This window comes from Adiantum capillus-veneris, chromosome 25, assembly GCF_014529385.1.
Source record: "Adiantum capillus-veneris isolate H3 chromosome 25, ASM1452938v2, whole genome shotgun sequence".
Classification (NCBI taxonomy): Eukaryota; Viridiplantae; Streptophyta; class Polypodiopsida; order Polypodiales; family Pteridaceae; genus Adiantum; species Adiantum capillus-veneris.
In genome coordinates this window covers 81,495,515-81,518,586 of record NC_140955.1, presented here as the reverse complement: position 1 = coordinate 81,518,586, position 23,072 = coordinate 81,495,515, and the positions used below count along the sequence as shown (strand labels likewise).

At 45.1% G+C, this 23,072-nt stretch overlaps 1 protein-coding gene across 3 annotated transcripts in view; it reads left to right on the top strand.

The window, feature by feature from the left end:
* Window positions 1-23,072, top strand: part of LOC147425169 (C2 and GRAM domain-containing protein At5g50170-like) — a 44,776-nt gene that overhangs the window by 5,125 nt on the left and 16,579 nt on the right. The window lies entirely within an intron of this gene.

Here is a 23,072-nt window from a genome sequence, read left to right as displayed (position 1 = left end):
CAAAGGTAGATGACTCTGCCAAAGGCTGGACAATGCTCGTTGCCACCAAAGGATGACTCGGAGATTGATCACAGCTGATTACCATGATGCACAATCCACACATCAGATTGTAGGAGGGCATAGACATTGCCAGCTGAAATGCAATCCAATCTGTAGTAGGAAGGTTCCAATCAGAGAAGCGAGAGTCCATATTCAAAGGAGGAATGGGCAAGTGATCAGCAAGCATCTTTTGAATTTCCTGCTAGAAAGGAGAATAGTGGAGACCTAACTGAAAACGGGACATCGCATCAAGAACGAAAGAACATGACCCGTGTCATCCACCACCTGACGCACCTGGCAGATTTCTTTCTGGGAAAGAATACGCTTAGCGAGGAGACCGCTAAACCAAAGTGGAAGAGAAGGCCCTACTCCAATGCAAACTCTCCAAACGAAGGGAGTTACCCACAGAGGATTGTCTACCATGTCATGCCAAATGCGAAGTGACAGCCTTCCGGTCAACAATGAGAGAAGAAGTAAAGGGACAACCAGGAATGCGTCCTTCAAGATTCCCAAAAATAGTGTCCCAATATGTCGACTGCCAATGACCAAAAGATGGCGTGACAATATGCGTACAAAAAAATGCGAGACCATGAGAGCTCATAACATTAAGACTGGTAATAGCATATCGAGCCCGAACATGACGTAGCAAGTCCAAAATATCCAGCCCTCCAAGCTGCTTGGGAGAACACAGCTTGTCCATAGATAAAAGCCGAAGACCCTTCGTGCTAGACGAGGTCTGCTAGAAATGCTCTGAAATACTAGGCATAAGGGACTATAAGCGTGACTGAGAACAAGATAACAAAGGCAAGTAAAACTGCACATAAGCCACACGAGAATGCACTGGACAACTTGGAGATGCACATGCAATGGCCACGTGGACAGTTACCAATAAGTCAATTTGGAATATAGATGTTGGAGCATCCAATCCAGTTTCTGCGTAGCTGATACATCCCAAGCCAGTGGATGACCCAATTGGCAGTAATAACGTGGGGAGGAACAATCTCCCCATGCCACAATATCTTATGCCTGGCACGAGGACGTGGCAACTCCTAATTATTGTCATGAGTACCTTAGTTGTTGGTTTCTTTCCGATGATTTTTATTTAATTTTTGGGATCCTCTTTTTGAACCCCCAAATGGCCAGACATTGCGTGGCCAGTGTGAAATGGCCGACGGTTGAGAGTTTTACCCGCAATCGAGAAGGAGAGGTTGCCACCACGAGATGGTCGGGCCAGTCGGCACTGGAATCCGAGTAGTAAAAGGGTGTCTAGGCTCCGTTCAAAGTCATTTAGGCCCCCTCGCTACACTTATAAGTGGGTGGGTACTAGGAATTAACTCTAAAGAGGCAAACTGGACACATGGCGGTTCTGCAGCAATTTTCTAGAAGCATCAGCTAGAGGGGGCGTCCATTTCATGAGGGGGGGCTGATTGCGTCTGCTTGGTAGCGCTCTAGCTTCCAAGCCGTGTGTGTTTGAAGTGTGTATTCCCGCAGGTTTTTATTTGCAAAGTTTCTCTGTGTCCTAAAGTCTTAAGTAAAGTTTCGGGTGAAAGCCTACGTCTACTGCCCTACGGGCCGGTTTCATGGTTCTGTTGTCGGGACAATTTTTTTTCCCTCAAGAAGGTGAGCCTCGGTTGGTTTGCGGTGAAGACACAGAGTACAGGAACCCGGGATTACCCTATGGCTGACAAAGGGAAAGGCATCATGGAAGAGGGCTCCTCTTTACAGGCAGGCAATCCTACAGTGTTTGAGGTTTGCAAGGGTTCACGGCCACGTTTGTCTATACCTCTTGTTGATGTGAATGCTCCACCAATGTAGGGCTTTATGACTGGGCAACTTGAAGATGATGCGTTTAGGACTTGGTTGGTTGCCGCTGTGGATGCGTTTTCTCGACTGGTGCAGAACCCAAGGTTTATGGAGTTTTTGCAAGCACCAGTAGTGCCACAACAGACAAGGCAACTCACACAGCAAGTAGAGCTCGATGAGGCTCAAGCCCAGGTACTTCATGCATCCCAACAGGATAGGGAGCACTCGCACGTTGCAGAGTCAGGGGCTCCAAGGCAGGTTCCTTTCGTCCATGAACAGGTGGCTAGGACGCCAATTCCACAGGTTTTGTCAATTCAGCCCGCCACCTTTCAAACCCTGCATGTTGCGCTAAATGGAGAGGGAACCAATTTCTAGGCAATGCATCAGGTTTTTCCACCACCCATGGTACATCCTGGGTATTTCGGGGGTGGATCTGTGTTCCAAAGTATTGTTGGTTATGTGCTCGGAAACCAGCAGTATATGACAGGAACAATGTTTGGGGGTATGCAAGGCATGATGCCAAACCCCATGTATGGTAATATCGGCATGCAGCAAGGCTTTCAGAGCAATCAGAGCCAGTTTGGGGTGCCACATGGCAATTTTGGCATGGCTGGTTTTTCTAGATAGCAGCCAGATATGGCACTTACGACGCAAAATGGCAATGGCCAAGGAATGCCGATGACCCCTCCTACAGTGCCCATGTTGCAGAAAATTCCCTATGACAATTTGGGGGCACTGGAAAAGCCAAAAGCTTACAAAGAAGGTTGTGCAGCTGTAAAGTTTAGCACTTTCAACGGCTTTGAGGATAAGGCGAAGGCTCTTACTTTCCTCCATAAGTTTGATACAGCTTATGCAAGAGGAAATTTTACACGAAGGTCAGGAAAGCTGCCACTTTCTTGAAAGACAGCGTGCTTACATGGTGGACGACATTGTTGATGCAAGGACAGGCACCGGCCACATGGGTATACTTCAAGCAAATGTTTGCATCTGCGTGGCTGTCAAATGAATTCGAAGCCGATGTCATGACAAATTGGCACCAACTCACTGTGGCTACTTGCAAGAGCCTACAGGAGTGCAATTGGAGGTTTTGTAAAGCATTGCTCTTAGTAACCTCCTGTAGGTTTGTGCCACTGACAAAGCAAATTGAGAAGTATTGTTGTGGATTGCCTAGAGGGCTTCGAGATTACTGTACAAAGAAGAGAGTGGCTACCCTCACTCAGCTTATGGAAGTTGCCAACATTGGTCTTGCCTCGTTGAAAGGGAGAGGATAGTGGGTTTCCGGGCAACGTGAAAGGGGGGCACCAAAAGAAAAATTCAGCAAAGAAGCCCTTTGTGAAAACGGCTCCTGAAGCGTCATAGGGGTCAGAAAAGGTCAACAAGGACAAGGACTCAGCCGGGACTTCTGGAGCGTAGGCAAAGAAACAAAAAAGGAAGCCTTTTGTGCGTAAGTCGCTCGAGTAAAAGAAGGTCTTGATGGCTGAGAATAAATGCTTTATATGCGAGCAGCCTGGTCACTTTGCTACAGATTGTCCACAAAGGAAAAGACCAACTGACTCAGATGATAAAGAGGACAAGAAAGGAAAGAAGCCTAAACCTACGGTAGGTTTAGTGCCAGACATGGTGTGTGACAGGCCAAGCATGGATGCCAACGAGTTATGCAGAGCATGGGGTAAAGTTAGAGATCTGACGACACTCATCGTTTTTGATCCAGATGCCAAAGCAAACTTTATCTCACCAGACTTAGCTTTGAAGCTGGGCATCAAAGCTGAAGAGATGGGGTACAGGGTAGAGGTAGGGTTGGCATATCTTGTCCACTCAGAGTGTGTTACTCCCATTATTGGAAAACTGCATGTGCATATTCAATCGTATGTGGACACTGAAGAGTTTTATATCATGCCATTAGAAGGGTGTGATGCGCTACTGGGAATCCCGTGGATGTTTAGAGTACATGGCGTGCTGGATGTCTTTGACAAAAAGATCACCCTTCAACATAGAGGCAAAACTCATGTTTTGGATGTAAAGCTCAAAGGGGGGTCTGTCCCTATTGTATCTGCTTCGGCTATCAATTCTGTAATTAAGAATCATCTTTTTGCGTACTTGATTTTTGCATGTGATGTTCAGATAGTTGTCAGTCAAATTCATCTGTGTTAGATAAAGAAAGGTCAGCATTTTTGCGAGATTTTAAGGACTGTTTTTTCTGATTCATTACCGTCACAATTGCCACTGGAGAGGCCTGAGGACCGTACGATAGATTTGGTGCCAGGGTGTAGCCCACCAAACAGACCTCCCTACAGGCTCACAGGGTTAGTGCAGCTCAACAAAAAGAGATTATGGGCCAGGTCGAGGAGCTTTTAGAGAAGGGGCTGATTCAACCTAGTTCTTCACCTTGCTCCCTCCCCAATGCTCCTAGTGCAGAAGAAGGATGGCTCTTGGTGCATGTGTATTGAGTACTGTGCGTTGAATAAGAATACCATCAAGAACAGGTTTTCTGTCCCAAGGATTGATGATATTCTTGACCGTTTAAAGGGTGCTGCAATTTTCAGCAGGATAGACCTTAAGAGTGGGTACCATCAGATTCGTGTAAGGCCAGAGCATGTACACAAGACTGCGTTTAGGACGTTTGGTCTCTATGAGTTTTTAGTGATGCCATTTGGTCTTACAAATGCTCCCGCTACGTTCAATAGGATGATGGACTGGATTTTCCGCTGGCATAAAAAATTTGTTGGCACATTCTTTGATGACATGATAGTCTATTCGAAGAATGAAGAGTAGAATAGGCATTACTTGACCATTGTGTTCAAAGAGCTGCGCAGTCACATGTTACTCGTCAATCCTAAGAAAAGTGAATACTTTCTGAAAGAGATCTACTTTCTTGGCCACATAGGATTGTGCTCATACTATAGAAGGTTTATCAGGAATTTTGCAGAGATAGCTTCACCTCTTCACGCTTTGCCAAAGAAAGAGGTCACTTTCAGATGAACCCAAAAAGAGATTTCAGCTTTTAGTCTCTTAAAGGAAAAGTTGACTTCAGATCCTGTGATTGTTTTACCAGATCTCAGGAAGTCATTTGTGGTCCAGTGTGACGCGTGTGGCAATAGCATCGGAGCAGTGGTAACGCAAGATGTGAGAGTAGAATCTTGCAAGGGCTAGAAAAGACACTGCAAATCTATGAGAAAGCCATTGGCCGTCATTCATGCGCTCTCTAGCAGGAAGCACTACCTGTTAGGTGCTGATTTTGTTGTCTAGACAGATATTAGACCTTGCGATACTTCTTGACACAGTCAAAGCTATCCAAAAAGCATATGCGGTTGGCAAACATTCTTTCTATGTTCCACTTCTAGATTATGCATGTGGAAGGCAAGAAGAATGTTGTGGCTGATGCGTTATCAAGGAAGCCACAAATTTCAGCTATGTCATTCCTTATCATCATGAATTTGATGACATGAAGGTACAATATGCTACTGATGAGGATTTTGCGAGGATCTTTGAATAGTTGCAAGATGGGCAATGTCATGAGCACTACCCCCTCAGAGACGGTTTTATACTAGGCCATTGCGACATAAGGTCATGGTAGAAAGTCATGTCCCACCGTATACAGGGCATCGTGGAATTGATGCGACAGTGAAAGTGGTAGAGACATTCTTTTATTGGCCTACTTTGAGGAGAGATGTGGATGCCTTTGTGTGAGCATGCGTGATTTGCCAAAAGGTCAAGTTTGACAGGCAAAAGACACGAGGGTTATTACAACCACTGCTGATTCCGGATAAGCCATGGGAAAGCATTGCTATGGATTTTATCTTTGATCTTCCAAGAATGCCGACAGGGAATGATGGTATATGGACCATTATTTGCAGGTTCAGCAAGCAGATCTATTTTATTTCTGTCAGGAAGAAGATAAAATCTAACCAGATGACACGGTTGTTCATGTACAAGGTGTGTAAGTACCATGATATGCCACAATCGATTGTCAGTGATCGTGATCCTCGCATGACGAGTTTGTTTTGGAGAGGATTGTTTGAAAACATGGGCACCGTGCTCAAGTTTTCATCCTCATTTCATCCACAAACTAATGGACAGTCAGAAGAGGCTAATTCTACTGTCTTGGATTTACTGAAATGTTGTGTGTCGGATAATAAGGGCAAGTAGGAGAAATATTTGCTTATGCTTATAAGTCGGTGGGTAGTAGGAATCAACTCTAAAGAGGCAAACTGGACACATGGCGGCTCTGTAGCATTTGCCAGAAGCATCAGCTAGAGGGGGCGCCCATTTCAAGAGAGGGGATTGATTTTTACTCCCCAAGTGACTACAGTGTGTGTGTGAGTAGTAGGTGCAGATGATCATTGCTTTAATGGAAAGCTTGCCTTCTCCCTTGCTCCATGTAGCGTGACGATTTTCTCTCGCGCATCTCTCCCCCCCCCTTGGCACATATGGTAATGCCCCACTAGATGGGCTACTCAGTTCATCATGTACAGTTCTGAGGGTCTATGCGCGTTTGCCAAGGCAAGAGCCTTCTGAACAGGAACCGGATTAGCTAATTGCTAATCCCCCACAAGTACGCACAGTCCCATCACGAAGGATTGCGAAAACGGAGAGTTTTCTCGCGTGAAACCCGTTCATTCAAAGGGGAACTGTCCCATTGCGTGCGGGAGCACCTGAGACACTCGTAGGCGTGCTTACTCTACCCAAAATGATCCAAAACAGAGAATTACAGCCTGCTGTGTTTTCTGCAGGTTTAGGGTTTTGCACCTAAACTGCAGGGCAATGCCAAGGGAGCCTCGGGAAAGCCTTGGGATGCGTAAATAGGGCTTTGGGCACTGGCAATGACAAAACAGGGAATTACAGCACGCTGAAATTGACCTGCAGCTCAATGGAAAGCTTCCTAGCCGCAAGGGAAAGTGTCCTTGACGTGACGTGTACTTTTGACCTACAGAGGGTTTTGTGCTGTTATGCTAGCGAAATTGGGTCAAAAACCTGAAATTACAGCCATGGACAGGTTTGGACAGCTTGGTGGAGATAGGTGAAAGTGTTCAGGTCGTTTATTCGCAGTAAGAATAAAGAAATATTGAAAGGGGCGCCAGTCTTTGGGGCCAACAGGTGTCGGCGTCTGCTTGGTAGGGCTCTAGCTTCCAAGCCGTGTGTGTCTGAAGTGTCAATTCCTTTACAGGTTTTTATTTGCAAAGTTTCTCTGTGTCCTTAAGTCTAAAGTAAAGTTTCGGGTGAAAGCCTACGTCTACTGCCCTACGGGCCCGTTTCATTGCCAATCACATCTTTTAAAGGTAATAGCTTGGATTTACAAAAATTAACTCTGAGGCTTGCCGCCAATCCAAACAAAGTGAGAGTATGCATAATTTGTTGCACATCATCATAGTGATTGCGAGGCATAAATAGTCATCTGCATAGGCTTGACTGATAAAATGATGTCCAGAAGGCAATGTCGGGCTATGCAATCTACTAGTGGAGGTCAAAAAATCCAAATTCGTAAGTAAGGGGTGTGTAGCGATCGCATAAAGCAAAGCACTGAGAGGGCATCCTTGTCTTACTGAGCGTCCCAAAGGCCAAGATTTTGTAAGAGATCCATCCAACAAACGTGCATAAGTGTTGTGTGCATACAAGAAAAATATGAGACGGGATAAACGTGCATAAGTGTTGTGTGCATACAAGAAAAATATGAGACGGGATAGCCTAGGCCCAAATCCGAAATGTTGCATTGCTTGTGAGCTGGTTCTTTCATTTCTGTTGGGGCCGGCGGTCTCTATTTGCTGGTTCACTTCTTTGAGTTCCTGTTCTAGTGGAGCCTTGATACTCTTCAACTTTTCCTGTCCTCCATCACTAATTGCCTCAATGGTTTTGATGGAACCACTGTCCAGAGGGATAGGACCCTTTAGAATGCTAGCAAAAGAGATGCATGGTCTGAGGGATGCTGCACCGGCACCCACCTTGTTAACAATCATTCAGATCGAGCCCTGAGGCTCCCCTGCCCCGAGTGTCTTTACCTCAAACTTGATGCCTTCTGTCGATTGATCTAACATTTTTCCTTTCTTTTACCCAAGGGGGACTCCTCCAACGACCCTGCTTTATCCTCCCCTTTGTTTGGACCAACCACAAGCTTTCCACCGGCCCGAATCAAGCAAGATGGCATACAATTCCGACTCAATAAAAACAACTTCCAAGTCTTGAGCTTGTTGCATCAAAAGAATGGGAGTAGCATGTGATAGAAACAAGTGATGCGCTTGGCGAGCTTCTTGCGTGGGAGGAGGAGGAGCCTCAAAGATCTTGCCGTAATGAGAGTGCAGGGCTTGTGCGAGCTTCCGTATGGAGGAGGTCCACTCCCCTGACGATAATTCAACTCTCCGTATAGCTAGAGACTGCCTAAGAGTGATGGAGGTGTTGGAAGAATTGTTTAGAAGCACATCCTTTATTTGCAAAAGCCTGGTGATGAGCTTGAGTCTGCCATCTGGCCAATTTCCTCTCATCGTTATGCCATAACATAGTGCAAGCAGAGAGCATTTCGGAATCTTGAGTCTCAGTAAGAGTAGAATTGTTAGCCAAGTGCATTAATCTGCTACAAGTATCCTTTGCGTGTTTAACGTGTTCCCCTTAATTGTGACAAATAATACATGCCATAATCTTGGATAACACATTGAACACGCATAAAAAAAAGAACAGGCTGTGTCCATATGAACATGCATCGGAGATGTCAAAGGCGAGATGATATCCACAATCATAGTGCAAAAAAGCTCATGTTTGAGATAAGCATTATTGACATGCAAGAGTCTCTTCCTAGGTAGGGAGTCATTGATAAAAAAGGACCAAATGGAGTTTCAAGCTTGCGGGAATTTGATCCGAGAGACACATAGCATAGTCAATCCTCATCTCACATACAAAGTCATCGTATTGTTGCCTGTGAAAAAGGTACCAGCGATCCAGTCGAGCGCGATACATAGATCGAGCATTATGTAGAAAAGTGAATCTTGGATCATCCACATGCAGAAGGGGCCACAAATCCAACCCATTGCATGCAAGCATAAACTGATCCCAAGATTGTCGTTCCATATGAAGCATGTGAGAGTGCCAGTAGAATTATTCGCAAGGTTGGTGCATTATTAAAATCCCCACAGAGAAATGCATTAGAGTGCCAACAATATGAGGAGACGGCACTCCACAACCGCGCCCTATCACCAAAAGCTGTGTATGCATATAATCTGCCAAAGTCGAAGATTTCCCCATTAACAATACATTGATGGATGACCATCCATCTCCCAGCCGGGTCATTGAAAACCAAAGTTGGGAAGAGCTGATGTCGAACAAGCATAAGCACTCCAGAATAGCCAACCGATCCTGCATAGGCTATTCAATAACCTGCAAAGTAAGAAGTCTACCCGGCAATTTGATGCTGGGTATGTTCTTGAAGAATCACTATGTCTGCTTTACATGTATGTACATAGTGCCAGGTAAGCGGCCACTTGTTGTGATTACATAACCCACGCACATTATAGGAGACCTGCAATTCAAAGAACTATGCATTCTATATGGTATATACAGTGGGCGAAGAAAAAGGGACTCAAGTACCAGTGCCCATCGACACATCTTCCCCAACTACAGGTACATGAGGAGATGAGTCAAAACCTGGACTAGGAGGACTGAAAATAAGGGCACCTTGCGATGAACAGGCTCCACTTGTAACCACTTCCTTGTAGGAGCAAACAACCTTGTCCGAGGCCTCAACCAAAGAAGTGTTTCCATTACAAGGGAGTTTTTTCTGAGTAACATTCTTCAAAGGAGGCACATAGTTGCGAGGAGATACCGGAATACGGGCTTTAACAGTTTTCTTGGACACTATCCAAGCTTGAGAGGTGAAGCCTGTTCTTTCCTTTGTCTTTTAACATTTGGAGAAGCAGGAAGTGTAGACAATAGTAATTGTTTCTCTTTGTCTTTATTTGCCCCAGCTGTTGGGGAGGAAGTTGAAGTACCTTTAGTTTGTACCTCTTTTTGTACCTCAGCATAAGATATTTGAGGTGGGGGAATTTTAGGGTAGGGACAACTGAAGGAGGTGGTTGCAAATTTGGTTCCGAACATTCAGATAGCATTTGACCAAATTTACCACTGTACTTGATAGTATATTCATAAGTATCACTCCAAAGTCTCCAGGGATGTTAGTTCAGTGCTCTACATAGTACAAACCAACTTCCAAGGCTTCCATAAGTACACATGTGAGGCTTTCACACGAATATCGACGAGGGATGACTCCTGAGTCCTGAACATTAACCACTTGCTCGACATGCAACATTTAAGAACAGATATAGTCCAAAGCTTCAGTCTCTCTCAGATACAAATACCCTAAAATTTGAAATCTAATAACAAACTTCAAAGAACTTCAAAGTGGTCTTGATTTACACATTGCATGATTGCACACTATGTGACAGACTAGACTTGGAAGGCAATACAATTCATAAAAGTTTAAAGTACTTGTATGACATACTTCATAAGTGGTAAACCATAATCTCAATTCTCATAAAAATACCAAAATGATAGAATCCATAAAACAAAAAGTACATCTAACGATCCATAATAAGCAAAGATGGAACAAAGCACGAGTCCTGACTCAATAAAAAAGTAAACTAGGAAGCATCAAGATACTCAAACATCCCTATCGGACTCTGAAGATGAGGAGGCCATGTCTCCTTCTGTCAAGACATTGCCCTCCTCATCAAACTCTGGCTCAACAATGGTGGGATCTCCTGAAGCACATGCCTCCAGCAGCTCAACTGGGTCATCCTCCTCCTCAGTTAGAATGAGACGCATTGCCTCATTCGCTCGACCACGACTAATACGCACAGGCAGCTTGCCTCTGCGAATGCTCTCTCGTCGTGCTCTCTCTGGATCTGCAGCCTCCTGGCGAAGAGGGATGGCCAGGGCTCGTGCTCGTGATCTAGTGACCCGCCGATCCACGCTCTCAAGCTCTCTATGAAGCTCTCATCTCCTCCTGCTCATCTTTGATCCGACAATCTATCTCCTGTGCAGTAGGATCAGGAACCATCTTCACTTGAGTTGGATCTACTTGCTCAAAAGTATAAGTAGCCAAGCATTAGCTTTAACATCGAGTCTCTCATAACCAAGACTCAAGTATCAATGATCTATTATTAAGACTTACCTGCTTGGGTGACCCCAAAGCATGAAAACTACGCACGAGCTTCATGTTCGCTCGAGATTAGACCAACTTTTCCAATTTGCATAGTGCTCAAGCGGTTTTGAATCTTGGTGTGTATAAGAGAGTAGGCGCTCTAATTGCGCTCACAAGCACCAGCTGAGCAATCCTATAGACATATACACAAGATAAAAGAATAAATGAAAACCACGAAAACACCCGAGCGTAGTACGCAGTACTTGGTTTATGCGAGAAATTTATATACCTGTGAGAGAATACATAGTGCAAAATTGCACAAATTTGGAAGCCCGGCTCTTCCATAGTTTTGCCACCAAGTGAGGGGAAGCTTGGTAGCTTCCTGCCTCAAAGACACACTCCTCAAGAAAGACGGTCCTAGATTGTTCATGTAGCTGCTCATCTCCTTGTCAAGGTCCAGTTGCTCATCCTCACTGAACATCCTGTCTAGGTACTCTGATCGCAAGTTGAGCAAACCGCTCTCTGCAAAAAGCTATGGAGTCTTGTAGAGAGGATGGAGTACAACAGCCATTCCATGAATAGGACGACTCATATACGTCCATCCATCAACCGCCACTTAGGGTCCACAAATGTCTGCAACAGTGGATCCCTCAACCTGTAACGCTGATGTACTAGGTACATGTATGCAAACCTAGTCTTCGAGGGACGCACCATGTCTAGTGTGATGTGACTCCTGAATATGGCAAGTGCTCTATGTTTCTTGCGGAAGAAAATAGTCATTTTCGACGCTTCAGAAACAATAGGCTGTACCCAAGTCAACTTGCCAATATCCTCCATGAGCAAGTCGAGGCAATGTGCAGCACATGGAGTCCAAACTATGCGAGGGAACTCCGCCTCAACCATCTCTCTGATTGCCTTGTAGTTGGACGCATTGTCCGTGACAACTTGCAAAACCAATGACCATTATATGACCAATATCTTGTTAGTTACAAACTATGGCTTCTAAAAAGCGCAAGAGATTCGATAAACTAAAAAACGGAAGAGATTCGACTCTTGAGAATGAGAGTACTTGTACCACATTATCCTTCCCGACCTCCTTGATGGCCTGCGGAATGTGTCCAAAAATAAACTCTGCCAAAATACGCTCGTTAGCCTTGCCCCTGTCCACAACACGTAGGAAGTATGTACCAAGGCAAGAGGAAACAAGGATGTTGATAATGTGGCGTCTGCGAATATCACTCCACCCATCAGAGACGATAGTACAACCAAACTGCTGCCACCCAGCTTTCACTAAGTCCAATGCTTTGTCAATGATCTCTCGCTGCTCATCTAACATTTTTGTGCGCATCTTCTGATACTCCAAGCCACTTCAGGAATCTGTGGCGCCGACTTGTGCAATGGCGCGGACCATTCGCTTCCATTGCTCTTTCCGCGAGACATTAAATGCAATGTTGCACTCTATGAGAGTGCGAGCAATCCTTGTTTCTGCAATTTTTTGCCTCTCTTTTACTCAGGACTGTACATGGACACGTGAAGGCAAAGTAGACTGTGTTTACATGCGTGTCCCTTGATCTGTATCCTCATCCTGAGAACAATGAGCCCTTTTCCTGCTAACGTCCCTTTCCTGCCGTGTTTGTGCATTTGGAAAATCTGCAAACTATGCATCTTGCAAGGCATCCTGCGTTGCCTCATTTGCTTGCTTACCCTTGGACGAGGGAAAACCCCCTCTCGGGAAGTGCTCTAGAATCAAAGCATCCTTAATCTCTCGCAGAACAAGCTTGCATCCTCCGTGTTGGTCAGTAGTGCCGATGGCAGTAAGGTGCCTCAACACACGCATCACCGTACTTGTCTTTTGCTTTCCATATTATTTGCAAGTCCAAGTGCGTGTTCTTGATCCTGCTTGCCCTCTTGTATTTACCACCGCAATGACATTGGTGTGTGTGCTCCAGACTGGGTTGGGTTTGTGAGGCATGGTGGACCTACACATTGGGCAATGGGAACACGACATTGTGACAAAAACGCATATGCTATTGCGAGGGAATCACAAAGGAATATGAGAGGGAGAGACGGAAGATACGATTTCTTACTGGTAAACACGCGCGAAAAGGTGCTGCAGATGGACTTTGCAGGTTGCAGGTCACTGTTGCAGAGAAACTCCAGAAAACTAAGGCGCTCGGACTAAACCCAGATAGGCGAAAACATTCAACTGGTTGTGTAGGAGTTTTTTTTAAAAACCAAAAAAATTCCGTACAGTACGGATCCGTACGGTACCGTACCGCATGGATCCATACGTATGTCCGGATCCTACCTATTGAAGAAGAGAGGATACATTTCAAGTAGAGCATCCCTAGCATCCATGTCTGCTAACAAGACTTCATAAAATCCTCTCTGCCGAAGTAAACCCCCCGGATTGCTTGCCGCTTGAGCAGGAAATCAATCCATTCGCCTACATCTTGAGGAGTAGGCATTTTGTCTGCGAAGAAATGAATCACCGTATTTAAGGCATATTGAGCAATAGGGTCCATGAGCTCCTGCTCTGGAATACGCACTTTCATAGCAGGAGCAAGCCCTTCCTAGGCTTGACGCGCATCTTCGAAATCTTCATGTAAACATTCTTTAATGAGGGTCAAGAGCTCCATATCCGAATTTTCCAAGGCGCGTTTGTAAATGCATTGATCTGGTAGATCCATCAGATGACAAAAGCACTCTCCTAGCAACACTGACACACTTCAATGCTATAGAGATTTAAAAACTTGCAACTCTGTATAGAGACCACAAAACCATGTACAAGAAACCACACCTGACTTACATCAGAGTGTACCTCCCTTAGTCCTTGCAAAATCACTATAATTGTAGTAGAACTGTGAACCTATAACGAATAAGAAACTGACGGGTTGCTCTTAAACCCTCTCTCTCTCTCTCTCTCTCTCTCTCTCTCTCTCTCTCTCTCTCTCTCACACACACACACACACACACACACACACCCTCAGAGAGACTCGAGCACATGCTGCAGATACAGGCTCACACATGCTGCAAAACAGGTTTCGCACAGGTAGCAGATTAGGGTTCGCACACGAGCGCAGACTGCAGATACAAGATCATGCAGATTGCAAAACAGGTTTCATGCAGGCATCAGATCAGGGTTTCGCGCAGGCTGCAGTTTTTTGAAATTGCTTGCTGCTCCCCTCTCTATTACACACACACATGCGCGCACACACACAGGTTCTTATATACACGCATGTGCATAAATATGAACACATACATGCAGGTCGTGTAGGCATTTGCGGTGAAGCATATATATGAGTAATATTGTCTAGAATGGAAAAGTCTATGCACTCGAAATCCCTGAACTTTGACAAAAGATTTTGTTCGACAGTCATAATGTTCTTAATGCTGGGCAATTAGGCATATAAAGAACTTTAGCATTGGCTGAAAGATATTTCTATTGACCTAGGCATGGAAAGAGCTAGGGAAAAAGTGCAGGCAATGTCAAGTCAACAAGTGCGAGCACCTTGAGAAAGCTTGCTGTCATGTGACACATCCAACCCTATGTGTCCGTGGACAAGCTACAACATGACAAGGGTTCAATCAGTCCAGTCAGTCTAGATTTAGAGGTGATTTGGCACATTTGTGAGTCTATTCGTAGACCATGCATGCCCAGACACTTAGTGTAGATGCATATCCTCTGGTTGCACACAGCATGATCATAGGCATCCCCATCAAAATCCATCAGAATCACTTAAGGGAATTTTCCAATGCATTTAGCCTATTTTACCTATTTTTGACATTTTTCACTTATTATTTTTAAGTGACTTTTGTTGGAAAGTAGGTAGGGCAAATTGAGCAAGTTTGTATATAAGCAAACCTAGACTAGCACTAATTGGTAGAGGAGGCAATAGGAGCCAAGCTTAGCAGGCAACTTCTCCAACAAGACCTTGGCGGTTCTCCCCTCCAAGCAAGACTCAACTTAGCGTTTTCTTCATCTGCATTAGCCTTGCGTTTTCAGCATTTGCATCATCGCCAGCAAGTCCCTTGCCTTAGCATTTTTGCATCAGCAAATCTTCATCGCAAGCAAGCCCAAGCCTAGCGTTTTTTGCAAAGTTCCATCACCGGCAAAACTGCAAACATCAGCGTTTTCTGCCCTTGTCATCGGCAACAGAACCCTCATGCCTAGCGTTTTTGGTCATAGCAGATTCAGTCCCTAAAGAGTAGCAGATTCAGCCCCAAGAAGCCTCAGTTTTCAGCCTAAGACCTGCAGATTTTCAGCGACAAAGATCATCAGAAAACAGCCCCAAAATCAGCGTTTTTGGACTAGTCGCAGATTTCAGTCCATAGCATTTTTGGACAGCAGATAAAAGATTGCAGATTTCAGCCCTAGTGTCGGCCTCGTCATCCCCGTCGTCATCACTGACATATCCTAGACTTGCATCAGTCATGTGCATTCCCAGTGTACCAGTTTGTACAATCATAAGTAGACCACTCTCGCCGACGAGAGTGGGGCTTTCGGAGGAGGGTTTTACAACGTCTCTGGTGTCGTATCTCTCTTCTCTCTCTATCTCTCAGTCTCATACACTTGCACGCACAGTGTCCATTCACTTTGTTTGTGATCATAGCATTCTCTCATTAAGAACGAAAGGCTCTCCCTTCCATAAGAACAAAAGGAACCTTGAGCACAGTTCGGAGGATTCATCTTGAGCAAAGCGCAAACATTCATTCCGCTGCACCTAACATTGGTATCAAAGCTTTGGCAGTGTTCTGTATCACTCAAGAAAAGAACCACAAGAACCACAAGAACCACATAATTTTTTTTGCTTGTTGAGGTCGCACGAACCCAAGTTCGCTTGGGCGTGTCGATTCCTAATCGTGTTTTTGAAGAGTGACAAGAATCTCAGGAAAGAAGGGCTTGTCCAGCCTCCCCTTGTGCCTCTTTTCACTCATTGAGAGCGGACCGTGCACTTAGCGGCCGTCCAATCGAAGTGAGGTGAAAAAAAGCAACCTTGGTGTGAGCGCAAGGCCGCCAAGGGGTGCGCCCGCGGAAAAGAGAAGAACTCGGGTGAAGAGAAGATCCTTCTCAGACACAGATTGCAAGCGAAAGAAAACCTCAAGAACCTCAAGACCCTCAAGAACCCAAGAACCCAAGTTCCTCGTGAGCTTAAGAACCCAAGACCACAAGAACCCAGGACTTCAGGATGGTCATCACTCAAAGCGGAATGGATACTTCGCTTGGAGGTGATGAGCATGAGAGAGGTGAAGAAGAATTTTCCCCACCAAGAGGTTTTTCTGACCCTCCCCCTTCCCCATCTACGTCAAGGATTGCCCTAACTCCTATTGGAGGCTTTGGATCAGATGTTTATGGAAAGGAAGTTAGAACGCGAAGCAAGACATGCAGAAAAAATGGCAGAAATGGAACGCATAGACGCAGAAAGAAAGGCAGAATTGGAACGCAAACACCAAGAAAGAATGGCAGTAGCCAAAGCAAGACAAGAACAGAGCGACCGACACATGCAAGAGTTCTTGCGACTCTGTTCTCAAGTGCCGGCACAGATGCAAGAGATTCAGGAGACACAGACTCTCTCAGTCTCTTCTTCTCCCAAGCACGACACACAGGATTTGCATGATTATGAGAAGCGTGATGATTTGAATGACAATGATTTGCATGATGATTCGAATGACAATGATTTGCATGATGCTTTGAACGACAATGATTTGCATGATGATTTGGATGTTAATGATGAGCATGATGATTTGCATGATCAAGATGTGATTTCTCATGAGCATGATGATTTGCACGATCAAGATGTGATTTCTCACAAGCATGATGAGTTGCATGAAGATGATGTGATTGTTCACAAGGATGATGTGTTAGTGGATGCTTTTTCTAGCGAAGCTAACCTCGTTGTAGATTCGACCAATCACGAAGAACCAATCTTGGCTTTCGAGTCGAGGTCCAAAGAACCCCCACAGGACGATTCGATCATTTAGGAAGAACCAATCTTGGCTCTCAAGCTTAGGTCCAAAGAACCCTTACAGGAAGTATTATGTGTTCGCATGATCAGTACGCACGCATTGCTCGAGTGTTTCATTGGTGATCATTTCCTGTATTTTAGTCGACGTCTTTATGTGATCCCTTTTCCTAGGCATGACATATTGTACGTTGAGCACGTTTCACTCATGAATGAGCACAAATGTATGCGGATTTTTCATGAAAAGCTGAAAAGTATGTGCAAGGAAGTCACATTTCATGTCTCTTCCTTGGCACGACACAGTTGTAGAACGAGCACAGGAAAGTATGAGCACTAAGCATGGGCATTTCCGTTGTGAATTGCCACAGTTGATTGCTCTAGATCATAAGAGAAAGATTCGATCTCATTGTTTGCGTGTGTGTGGTGAACGGTTTGGCACTCCGTCTCTATGTTCGTCTACATTGTATCCACAGTCTTTGAGGAAGGCAATATTTTTTCCACTCACTTTACATGGAATAGGTATGTTCATGGTTTTGTGTTGGAAATGGTTTCAGGAATTTTCAACCATGGAGATTCTTGAAGAAGAAAGAAGCATGACTCTCGACGAAGTTGAAGCATTAAGGAGCCACAGAAGACTTTGTGTCGCTTTCGGCATGGCCCAAAGCAGCAAGCGTTGCAGACCTTTATGAAGTTCAAGTACCGCACGACCCACACATCCAAGTGGGCCGGCGAAGAGTCCCTTCCAGGATTCCGGATGCTATTGGCGATCTCCCTCGACGCCATACAGTTCGGTACCAATACCTCACTTTGAAAAGGAGGGGATGTCACGTGACACATCCGACCCTATGTATCCGTGGACAAGCTACAGCACGACAAGGGTTCAGTCAATCCAATCAGTTTAGATTTAGAAGTGATCTGGCACTTTTGTGAGTCTATTCGTAGATCGTGCATGCCCAGACATTTAGTGTAGATGCATATCCTCTGGTTGCAATAAGCATTCCCATCAGAATCCATCAAAATCAGTTAAGGGAATTTTCCAGTGCATTCAGCCTATTTTACCTATTTTTGACATTTTTCACTTATTATTTTTAAGTGACTTCTGTTGGAAAGTAGGTAGGGCAAATTGAGTAAGCTTGTATATAAGCAAACCTAGACTAGCACTAATTGGCAGAAGAGGCAACAGGAGCCAAGCTCAGCAGGCAACTTCTCCAACAAGACCTTGGCGGTTCTCCCCTCCAAGCAAGACTCAACCTAGCGTTTTCTTCATCTGCATTAGCCTTGCGTTTTAAGCATTTGCATCATCGCAAGCAAGTCCCTTGCCTTAGCGTTTTTGCATCAGCAAATCTTCACCGCAAGCAAGCCCAAGTGAAACCGGCCTGTTGAATCCAAAAAGGGCGGTAGACTTTACTTTAAACCTTGATTTAGCTTTCACCCATTATTAGTCGTCTATTTTACCTGTACTTTCAAGACACAACAAAGGGGAGAGGGATACAGGCTGCTAGATTGCACCTGTATGAGTAGACGGACACCAGATTGGCCCCTAACTTAGGCGCCCCTTTCGGTATTTCTTTATTGTTCAAAAGAGGGAATAAACGCTGTGGTTCCTACAAGCTGCCCCGCACAAACTCGGCTGAATTTCCACTGTTCCAGCGCGATTTCGGCAGCATAACTATACTAGAACCTTTCACAGTCAGTATTCCCACGCATTGACCGACTTTCCCGACGCATACGGGCACTTTGCAAAACCTGGCGAGAATCTGCAGCACGCTGAATTCTCTGTTTTCAGCCCTGAAAATGCGCCAGATCACCCCTACAACGGTCCCCTTGCATCCCCGAACCTCCTGGGGGTATTAGGGTCCGTTTAGGGCCAAAACCCTAAACCTGCAAAAATACACAGCAGGCTGTAATTTACTGTTTCGGGCTCCGTTTCGCGTGCCGGTCGCATCCTTAGCAAGTCCTCGAGCTCCCGCACCTGTAGGGCTACTTGCCCTTTGAATCGGACGAGATTTCTGGCGTGAAACCTCTCCGAATTCACTTGTACTTGCGGGGGGATTAGCCGCTAGCTAATCCAGTACCTGTGCAAGAGGCTCTTGCCTCGGCAATCGCGCATGAACCCGCACAACTGTACATTGGTCAAATGAAGAGCCCACTAGAGGGGCATAACATACTGCCAAAGGGGAGAGAGAGGGCAGTGTGTAGCGTGCAGGGCATCACTCCTAGCACCGCACTGTACATAGGAGGGAAAGCAAGCACTCCATAGCTCTTAACTTGTGACAGAGACTTGCAAAATGAGCCTCCCAGCTATAAATCATGTTTTTGCCTTCTCTATAAGTAGTAAACTGGCCTCAGAGTGCCAAGTGTCACTCATTTGTGCATTTTCCCGCTTTAGACCCTCGGGTCTAAAAATATCTCACCTGCAGCCTCTGTTGACTTGGCCACAGAGTAACAAAATGATCCCCATGTCAAACTGCACGTAATGACGCGAAGACATTTTCAGGTCCCAAAATAGCAGTTCCCTAAATTTTAGGAGATGTTGCCATTGTATCTTTCTAGGTCATCCGACCCTCTTTGTACACTGTGGCCACATCCAGAACTGAAATGTAGCCTCTGTAGCAAAGGATTCCACTTTGGCTAGTCAATGACCCCACTTGGCTAACCATAGTCCTTGTCCAACCTTAGTGCTCTCTTGCCCTCAGGCCTAAACTCCCTCTAGACAGTTCCACACTAGCTATGCAATGCAGGGCAGTTAGATTTCCCGAGGGGTGTTTCCAAAAAGTGAAAGTAAATAGATAATAAGAAAGAAATCAACAAAAAGGATATATAGTAGTCACATGCTGGTGACATACCCCCCTCTTGAAATCTCAAACGTCCTCGTTTGCATCCATTAGTTGCTCGAAGGCCCTTGCAAAATCTTCATCATTTGCATATTGTTCTCTCATATCATCAAGTTCATGATGATAAGGAATCGACACAGCTGAAATTTGTGGCTTCCTTGACAAGGCATCAGCCAGAACATTCTTCTTGCCTTCCACATGCACAATCTGAAAATGAAACATGGACAAGATATTTGCCCATCGCATATGCTTCTCAGATAACTTTGTCTGTGTCAAGAAGTATCACAAGGTCTGATGATCCGTTTGGACAACGAAATCTGCACCTAGCAGGTAGTGTTTCCAACTTAAGAGCGCATGAATCACAGCCAGTAACTCTTTCTCATAGACCTGCATGGTCATCTTTGGCCCTTGCAAAATTCTGCTCTCATAGGCTACTACCCTGCCATCTTGCATTAGCACTGCACCAATGCTACTACCGCAGGCGTCACACTGGACCACAAATGACTTCCTAAGATCTGGCAACACAATGACTGGATCTGAAGTCATCTTTTCCTTTAAGAGATTAAAAGCTGAAATCTCTTTTTGTGTCCATCTAAAGGTGAGTGCCTTCTTTTGAAGAGCATGTAAAGGTGAAGCAATCTCAGCGAAATTTCGGATAAACCTTCTGTAATACGAGCATAGTCCCAAAAAGCTTCGGACATCATGCACCGTCTTCAAATTTGGCCATGACTTGATCGCTTCAACTTTTGCAGGATCCATTCTGACACCATCCTTTGAGACAATGTGTCCCAGAAAGTGAATCTCTTCCAGAAAAAACTCACTTTTCTTTGCATTGATAAGCAACCTATGACTGCGTAGCTCTTTGAACACAATGGCCAAGTGATGCCTATGCTCCTCTTCATTCTTTGAGTAGACTATCATGTCATCAAAGAATGTACCAACAAACTGCTGGTGTGGACGGAAAATTCTGTCCATCATCCTATTGAACGTAGTAGGAGCATTTGTGAGACCAAAGGGCATCACTAAAAATTCGTAAAGGCCAAACGTTGTTCTAAAAGCAGTCTTGTGCACATCCTCTGATCTAATGCGGATCTGATGGTACCCACTCTTTAGATCTATCCTGCTAAACATAGCTGCTCCTTCTAATTTGTCCATAATATCATCAATTCTAGGTATAGGAAACCTATTCTTGATGGTATTCTTGTTCAGTGCACGGTAGTCGATGCACATACGCCATGAGCCATCCTTTTTCTGCACCAACAACACTGGAGAACAGAATGGAGATGAACTGGGCTGAATCAGCCCCTTTCCTAACAGCTCCTGTACTTGGCCCATTATCTCTTTCTGCTGAGCCGCACTAACCCTGTACGGAGGCTTATTTGGTGGGCTACTGCCAGGCACCAAATCTATCGCATGGTCCTCGGGTCTCTCTGGCGGTAATTGAGACGGTAATGAATCGGAAAAACAGTCACTGTACTGTTGTAAAAACACTGACCTTTCTTTATCTAGCACAGATAAATTTGATTCATCACAATCTGACACTTCACGTGCAAAAACCAAGTACGCAGAAAGATGCTTTTTCATTACAGAAGTAATAGCAGAAGCTGATACAGTAGGAATAGACTCCCCTTTAAGCTTTACATCGAGAATATGAGTCTTTCCCTTGCTCTGTACAGTGATCTTTTTGTTGTAGGCATCCATAATTCCCTGTACACGAAACAACCAAGGAATACCTAACAACACATCACATCGGTCCAGTGGCATGATGTAAAATTCTTCAGCATCTACATAGGACTGGATATGTAGACGCAACTTTCCAATGATGGGTGTCACAGCCTCTGTATGGCCAGGACATGCCAAACCTGCCTCTGCTGTATACCCCATCTCTTCAGGTCTGATTCCCAACTTTGAAGCCAATTCTGGGGAAATGAAGTTGGCTTTGGCACCTGGATCAAAGAAGATAAGCACTGTTTGATCCCTGACCTTTCCCCATGCTCTGCAAAGCTCACTTGCATCTGAATTTGGCTTATCGCCCACCATATCTGGCACTAGACCAGCCATGGGCTTCTTTCCTTTCCTGTCCTCCTTGTCTTCAGAATCAGCTGGCCTTTTCTTTGTAGGACAGTTGTAAGCAATGTGGCCAGGCTGCTCACATATAAAGCATTTGTTCTCTGTCCTCAGGACCTTCTTTTGCTCTTCTGACTTGCGAGGAAAACGTCTTTTCCATTTCTTTGCTGGTCCTTTTTTTGATTCAGCCGTAGCTTTGTCTTTCCCTGCGTTGGCTGACTCCTGGGTCCCTTTAGGAGCCTCATTGGGAACGTGCTTCTTGGCTGAATTTTTCTTGCCTGATCCTGCCTTGACGCCAGTGTTAAATTCACAATCTTCTCCCTTAAGCAAACCATTGCCAGTGTTTGCTACCTCGATGAGCTGCGTCAAAGTAGTGACTTTTGTCTTCGTGCAGTATTTTCTCAATCCTTTGGGTAGGCCACAACAGTATTTTTCAATCTGTTCTGTCAATGGCACAAACCTATAGGAAGTTACTGGAAGTAGAGCTTTCCAAAACTTTCGATTGTAATCATCCAGATTTCTGCAGGTGGCAGCATTAAGCTGGTGCCATTCTGTCATGACATCTGCTTCAAAGTCATCAGATAACCATGCTGCTGCAAAAATCTGCTTGAAGTAAATCCATGTGAACGGAGCTTGCCCTTGAAGCAATAAAGTTGTCCACCATTGTCCCGCATTCCCTGTCAAGAAAGTGGCTGCCTTGCGGACCTTTGAAGCCTCTGTAAAGTTTCCCCCTGCATAGGCCTTGTCAAACTGCTGGAGGAATAAGAGAGCCTTCTTCCTGTCATCAAACCCTGTAAAGGTCGTGAATGACACACCTTTGCCACCTTCTTTGTACGGAGTTGGCCTCTCCAGCGGAGTTAGATTGTCATATGGAAGTGACTGAAACATGGGAACACTATTAGGGTTCATCTGTGTTCCTTGGCCGCTATTAACTTGACCTGGAAATGCCATATTTGGCTGCTGATTTGTAATTCCAGCCATACCAAAATTTGCTTGTGGCATCCCAAATTGGCCCTGAGTGCTCTGAAACCCTGGTAGCATACCCGTGACACCATACATGGGGTTAGGCATCATTGTTTGAGCACCCCCAAACACTGTTCCTGGCGTATAAAACTGATTTCCAGGTGCATGACCAGCCATGCTCTGGAATACGGATCCACCTCCAAAATAGCCAGGGTGTACTGAAGGTGGTGGGAAGACCTGTTGCATAGCCTGTAGGTTGCTTCCCTGCCCATTAGGACCAGC